The 6850-nt window shown below is 39.6% G+C and overlaps 2 pseudogenes across 2 annotated transcripts; both read left to right on the plus strand.

Annotated features, from left to right (window-relative positions):
- The first annotated feature begins 542 nt into the window (after positions 1 to 542).
- Positions 543 to 1889, plus strand: LOC306666199 (serine/threonine-protein kinase 38-like; annotated as a pseudogene). Its single transcript has one exon. The product of its transcript is annotated as a serine/threonine-protein kinase 38-like (transcript).
- A 2488-nt stretch (positions 1890 to 4377) lies between these two features.
- LOC306666202 (ras-related protein Rab-6A-like) lies at positions 4378 to 5791 on the plus strand (annotated as a pseudogene). The gene has a single exon. The product of its transcript is annotated as a ras-related protein Rab-6A-like (transcript).
- Positions 5792 to 6850: the final 1059 nt, after the last annotated feature.

Genomic DNA, 6850 nt, shown 5'->3' on the forward strand with positions numbered 1-6850 from the left:
TAGGGTAGTTAACTTTGCGCATATGAAGATCATATAACTTGTTTGCTTCTCAGGGTCCACTACTACCAAATGTTTTTATAATAAGATACTGTCTCCATGGCTCAAGGAGGGAGAAGTTGCAGAATGTTCCTAAGCCAGGGAAAATGGGGGCCTTTTTTTTCTGGGGTGCTGGAGATTGAACCCAGGGCCTTGTGTTTGAAGTACTCTATCAACTGAGCCATGTCCCCAGTCCTAGAGGGCCCTTATCACTTGAGAAGTGTGCTCACTCAAGGACATACACTCCTTTGTACTTTTCATGACCTGAACCTCTACAGCTTGGCCCCTCTGTGCTGCCATCTTTTCCAGCAGTTCTGGGGCTTCCTATTGTCCTTATATGGCAACTGCTTCACCACCCCTATCTCAGAGTCTCTGGTGTGCCCCCTCCCTTCCTCTGACCAGTTGGTTGCTGCCACTGAGGCTTCTCCTGTTTGCATGGCAAGACGGCTGGCCCAGTGGGCATCTGTGGCTGTCCACTGCCAGCCCAACCTCCCCAGGGCTCTGCCATGGCAATGACAGGTTCAACACCTTACTCGTCCATGAGTAATCACATAAAGGAAAGAGTGACAATGATCAAAGTGACAGTGGAGAATTTTTATAGCAACTTTATGGCTCCACATGAAGAATGAGAATGAGACAAAAGATGTTAGAAGAAGTGATGAGAGAGGAAGGTCCAAAAGATGAAAAGACTCAGGACATCAGTACATGCTCAGAGAAGACAGAGTTTCTTTGTTTTGAAGAGAACAAGACTTGGATTGGAAGATTTAGAGTCTTTAAAAGTCATAGGCAGAGGAACATTTGGCGAGGGGTGGCTTGTTCAGAAGAAATATGCAGGGCATGTATATGCAGTGAAAATCCTCCATAAAGCAGATATGCTTGAAAAACAGCAGGCTGGCCACATTCGTACAGAGCATGACATTCTAGTGGAGGCAGACAGTTTCTGGGTTGTGAAAATGTTTTATGGTTTTCAGGATTAGCTAAACTTGTACACAATCATGGAGTTCTGGCATAGAGGGGACATGATGACCTTGTTGATGAAAAAAGACACCCTGACAAAAGAGGAAAGTTTTATATAGCAGAAACAGTATTAGCCATAGACTCTATTCACCAACTTGGATTCATCCACAGAGACATCAAACCAGACAATCTTCTCTTGGACATCAAGGGCCATGTGAAATTTTCTGACTTTGTCCTTTGCACAGGACTGAAAAAAGCACATAGGATAGAATTTTATAGCAATCTGAACCAAATCACTGAACCTAGTGATTTCAGTTTCCAGAGCGGGAACTACAAAAGGAAAGCAGACATGTGAAAAATAAGCAAATGTCAGCTAGCCTTCTCCACAGCAGGCACTCCTGTCTACATTGCTCCCGAGGTGTTCATGCATACAGGGTACAACAAACTCTGTGATTGGTGGTTGCTTGGGGTGATTATGATGCTGATGGGCTACCCATCTTTCTGTTCTGAGACCCCTCAAGAGACATATAAGAAGGTGACTTTTCCTCCAAAAGTTCCCATCTCTGAGAAAGCCAAGGATCTAATTTTGAGATTCTCTGTGAATGGGAACATAGAATTGGAGCCTCTGGAGTTGAGGAAATCAAAATAATTCTTTCTTTGAAGGTATTGACTGGGAACATATCAGGGAGAGACCTGCTGCAATATCTGTTGAAATCAAAAGTATTGATGATACCTCAAAATGACACCTCAAGCTTTGATGAGTTTCCAGAATCTCTTATTCTTAAGCCAACAGTAGCCACAAGTAATCATTTGGAGACTGACTACAAGAACAAAGACTGAGTCTTCATCAATTACACATGCAAGTACTTTGAGGGAGTGACTGCAAGGGACAAGGGTGGTGATACCTTCTTACATGAAAACAGCAAAACAGGACCCTAGTCACGGAATCCTGAGTGGAGCAGAGTTCTTTGTACATCCGAGTTTTCCTATTACACTTTTTTGAAAGAGCTTTCAAGAAGTTTATGGAACCCATCAATATGTCATAGTAAAGTTTCCTGAAATGTGATAGTAAGTGGATTTTCTTTCATAATGCATCTGAAAACTGGAGAACAATGACAGCCATTTCTACTACATTGACCACAAACATGTCTTGCTTCTTTAGAAACATGGTGAACCAATTTGATAGATGTTCTAAAGAGAATTTGTATTTTCCTGAATTCATCAGAATGAAGGGGAAAAACAGCCATCATCCAACATTATTGAGATTTTAATGTACACTCAATAAATATCAGGCAATTCCTGTGATATGGTGACACACTATCTGCCAAACCCACCAAGTATTTCTTTTTTCTGTACAGCAAAATATCTGTAGTACTAAGAAAATAAAGCAGTTATGACAGTCTCAGCAGCTAACATTCTGGCTGAAGGAAATGAACCACCATCTCCCTGGACAGCGATGTTAGTTTCTCTCCAAAACTTGTCCTCAAACAAGTGGCTTTTCACAGCCTCCATTCATGGTGCACTTTATGGTACTAGGATAAAGACCCTCAGACCACTGATTATCTCCCTTCTCCCCCATCTAAGACTCGTACTGTTCCTCTGAATGTCGATGGGGAACACCAGCTTGATCTGTTGTTTCTCTTAGAGGCCCAAAAAGCCATTGGGTGTTGCCAAGCAATTCTCGATCAGGTGGAAAACCCTCACATTCTCTTCAGGCTGTATTAGAAAATCCCTAAGATGGATGTTGCCATGAACCAGCAATACCTGCAAGTGCTGCCAGCAGGAACTCAGTGTATTCTGGGAGCACAGCAAGGAGAGCGCTTAGTTCTTGGCTAAGGTTCTGCTCCTGCGAAGTCTGTAGAACCTCCTTGGAATTGCCTTGGAAGTGGTGAAGATACCAGCTAAATGGAGAGTGCACAGCCAGCTGAAAAGTCCTTGTAAGGTTCACGCCTCAATCCCTGGTTCTATCGTTTTGTCTTCTCTCTTGGTATTTCTCTCTCCCAACTTTAAGTAGCCATTTTGCCTAGGAATCATGATTACAAAATTTTCCTTTGCAGATGCCTTTCTGCGGGATACTCCACCTGCAAAGGGTTTCCTGCAGCTCAGGCTGACTGGTCCTCTCCACTGTGGCATTCTCTCACAAGAGACAGGAGTAGCAGGAGTGACATAGTTCTATGTGCTGGGAAGTGGCAGGAGGTGGCTTGTTTTAGGGGAAAATGTCCACATTTTAATTTTTAAACTTCTAAATAAACTGCTTGAAAACAATCAGACAAACAAAAAAGAGGTGTGGCATGAGGGTAGAGCCCTCATGGATGGTATTAGGGCCCTTATAGATGGGGTTTGAGGCTGAAGGTCCTTTCTCTCCCGCCCTTCTGCTTTCTGCCATGTGAGGATGAAGCCTGGCTCCTATTCACAGGATACTATGGTCAAGGTGCCATCTTGTAATCAAATCACCAAACTTGACAATGCCCTGGTATTGGACTTTGCAGTCTCCAGAACTGAGAGCCAATACACTTACATTCATTATAAACTATTCAATCTAAAATTGGTATGTGGTATTTATTCTGTTATAGCAGTGCAAAACAGACTAAGACAATAATGAACCAAACAGAACTATGGATAAAGAGATGGAAATGGTAATAAAAAGCCAGATAGCAATTACTGAGTAGAAATGTATAGTAACTGAAATATACTATGCACTTGAGGGGCTCAACAGCAACCATGAACAAGCAGAAGAAAGAATCAGTAAACCTGAAGATGAGTCATTTGAAATTATCAAGTCTGAGTGTCAAAAAAGAAAGAAAAAACTATACAGGAAATTGAATGGCGTCTCAGGAACTTACAGGATACCACCAACTGAAGAAAATCATCTAGTCTAAGGAAAAAAAAAAAAAAAAAAAAGGAAAGGACGTAAATGGATAGGACCTGTGAAACTTCTGGACACCATCAAGTGCACTAACACATGCTTAAAACAGGCAACTCCAAAGGAGAAGAGAGATAGGAAGAGGCAGTAAGAACATTTAAAAAGAAATAACATGTTAAAAGCCCCTAATTTGATAAGAGACATTGAAACTACTCATTCAAGAAACTCAATGAACTCCAAAGATGATAAATTCAAAAAGATCCTCACTAAGAAACAAGATCATCCAACTGTTGAAAGAGAGAAAACACTGACAGCAAGTGAGAACAAACTCATCACATACAACGAGTCCTCATGAACTCAGTTTCTCATCAGCAACCATAGAAGCAGAAGGCAATGGTATGACTAAAGTGCTGAAAATACAGCTGTCAACTGCAAATTCTATTTCCCAATAAACAATCCTTCAAAAATGAATACAGGCTCGTCCAGCGCGGTGCCAGAGGCTCGCGCACTCAGCAGTTGAAAAAACATCCTTGATCACCAGATTCATGTATGACGGTTTTGACAAGACCTATCAGGCAACAATTGGCATTGACTTTTTATCAAAAACCATGTACTTCGAGGATGGAACAATCAGGCTGCAGCTGTGGGATACTGCGAGTCAGGAACGTTTCCGTAGCCTCATTCCCAGTTACAGCCGTGATTCTGCTGCAGCTGTAGTAGTTTACGATATCACAAACGTTAATTCATTCCAGCAAACTACAAAATGGATTGAAGATGTCAGAACAGAAAGAGGAAGTGATGTTATCATGCTAGTAGGAAATAAAACAGATCTTGCTGACAAGAGGCCAGTGTCAATTGAGGAAGGAGAGAGGAAAGCCAAAGAGCTGAATGTTATGTTCATTGAAACCAGTGCGAAAGCAGGATACAATGTAAAGTAGCTTTTCCATCATGTAGCGGCAGCTTTGCCTGGAATGGAAAGCACACAGGACAGAAGCAGAGAAGACATGATTGACATAAAACTGGAAAAGCCTCAGGAACAACCAGTCAGTGAAGGAGGCTGTTCCTGCTAATCCCTCATGGCATCTTCAACCCTTCTCCAGAAGCTCACTGCTTTGGCTCCCATACTCTTTCATTGACTGCAGTGTGAATATTGGCTTGAACCTTTTCCCTTCAGTAATAACGTATTGCAATTCATCATTGCTGCCTGTCTCATGGAGATGATCTATTAGCTTCACAAGCACAAAAAAAGTCAGTGTCTTCATTATTTATATTTCACAAAAAGCCAAAAGATTCCAGCATATTCCAGTGATAACCTTAAAGATCAGATACATTTTCTTAACATTTTTCTTTTTTAATGTTATGATAATGTACTTTACAATGATGGAAATCTCAACAATATGAGCATGGCTTGGTTAAGGAGCAGTATGTTCTCAGCAGCATTTACCTACCTACTTGATCTCTCCCTGCTTTTCTCATCTCTTTCTTATCTGCAGTCCCTATTCTTACCCTCCCACAAAACAAACAAGATGAGGCAACACAGCAAACCCACTGGAATTATCCTTCAGTTTTACAGATAGCCACTTGCTCTAGGCCAAGATGTTCAAAATTATTCTTGAGCACTGATGTGAATGAGCTTTTTGAGGTCATTTAGTTATCATGGTAGGCTGTGCTTGAATGAGGAAAGGGTTCTGATGTATCTTCAAAATGAGTCCTAATGAACATACTGAGTACTTACAAGTAGATGAACAGAAAATCTATTTCTGACCAAGACAAATGACCCTTTCACATGTACTTTATTAGACTCTGGGAGAAAAAAGTGACCAAGTGTTTCAGGACAGGTTTTTAATGTTTAATTATTTATGGTAAAATCATACAATTTCAATTAGCTCTTTCTCCCAAGGTTTTTAAAATTGTTGATATAGTTATTGTTTGTTTTTTAAAGAAAATCAAAAGCACCACCCCTTTTAAGCAATAGATTTTGCTTGGAGTTTTTCTTTTTAAAAATGCTGTGCAGGCAAGGCATTATGAAAATCAAATTCCTTTAAGAAACAGTGAAAGAATTTAAATTTGATGACATGGTCAAAATTATAACAAATAGAAATAATGATATCCTAAGCTTACCAACAAAAGAGCCCTTGCAGAATAGCAAATACTATACTTTGAACATTTGAAGTCAAAATGAAAATGAAAATAATTTTCTTATAAGCCCCTGGAGGCAGATAAGAACATTGAAAAGGGAAAGAAGAGAATGGAAGTAAAAGTCAATGTGCAGATTTATGCCTTATTTTTTAGCATTTTTAAAAATGTTGGGTCTTTCAGGCTGGCTTTGCTTTTTATTAGATTTGTATAGTTTGGTTAATTAACTAGTGATTTAGTTTTATATTTAAGCTACAATTAATCTTCTTTGGTGAGATTTATTTCTTTGCCTTTTTTTTTTAAACTTTGAATTTTTAGATGTTTTGGTGAATCTTTTTAGAGCTTCCTCACCATGGCAATATGCATTTCCCTTAAACACTGCAAACAAATATACTAGGAGTGCACCCTTTTAATCTTTACTAGTTATTGTGATGATTGCTGTGTAAGGTAATAAACACAACTGTAAATACATTGTTTGCAGGGAGAAAATTTCTGAGTTAAAGCTCAGGAAAAGCCTGCTGAATTATGTTGTAAGCATTACTTAACACAGTATAAAGATGAAAAGACAACAAAATAACTTCATACTTCTCATCTTCTCATTGCTACAAAACCCTTAACTCAGAAAACCTTGCTCCCCTCTATTCCTCTTCCCTCTTCACTTGTCACTTATTGTCACCTTGTACTATTCAGAGAGCACTTGGATTATGGATCTAAATAGAGAAATGTTTTCAGATAATCATTAGCCCACATACCTGTAACTTACACTCAAACATGGGATGGAGTTGTAAAGTGCTTTTATAATACAATATTATTGTTAAAAGCAAGGATTGACTCTTTTGTTTTATTTGATATGGCATG

Source organism: Sciurus vulgaris, assembly GCF_902686455.1.
Source record: "Sciurus vulgaris genome assembly, chromosome: 7".
Taxonomy (NCBI): domain Eukaryota; kingdom Metazoa; phylum Chordata; class Mammalia; order Rodentia; family Sciuridae; genus Sciurus; species Sciurus vulgaris.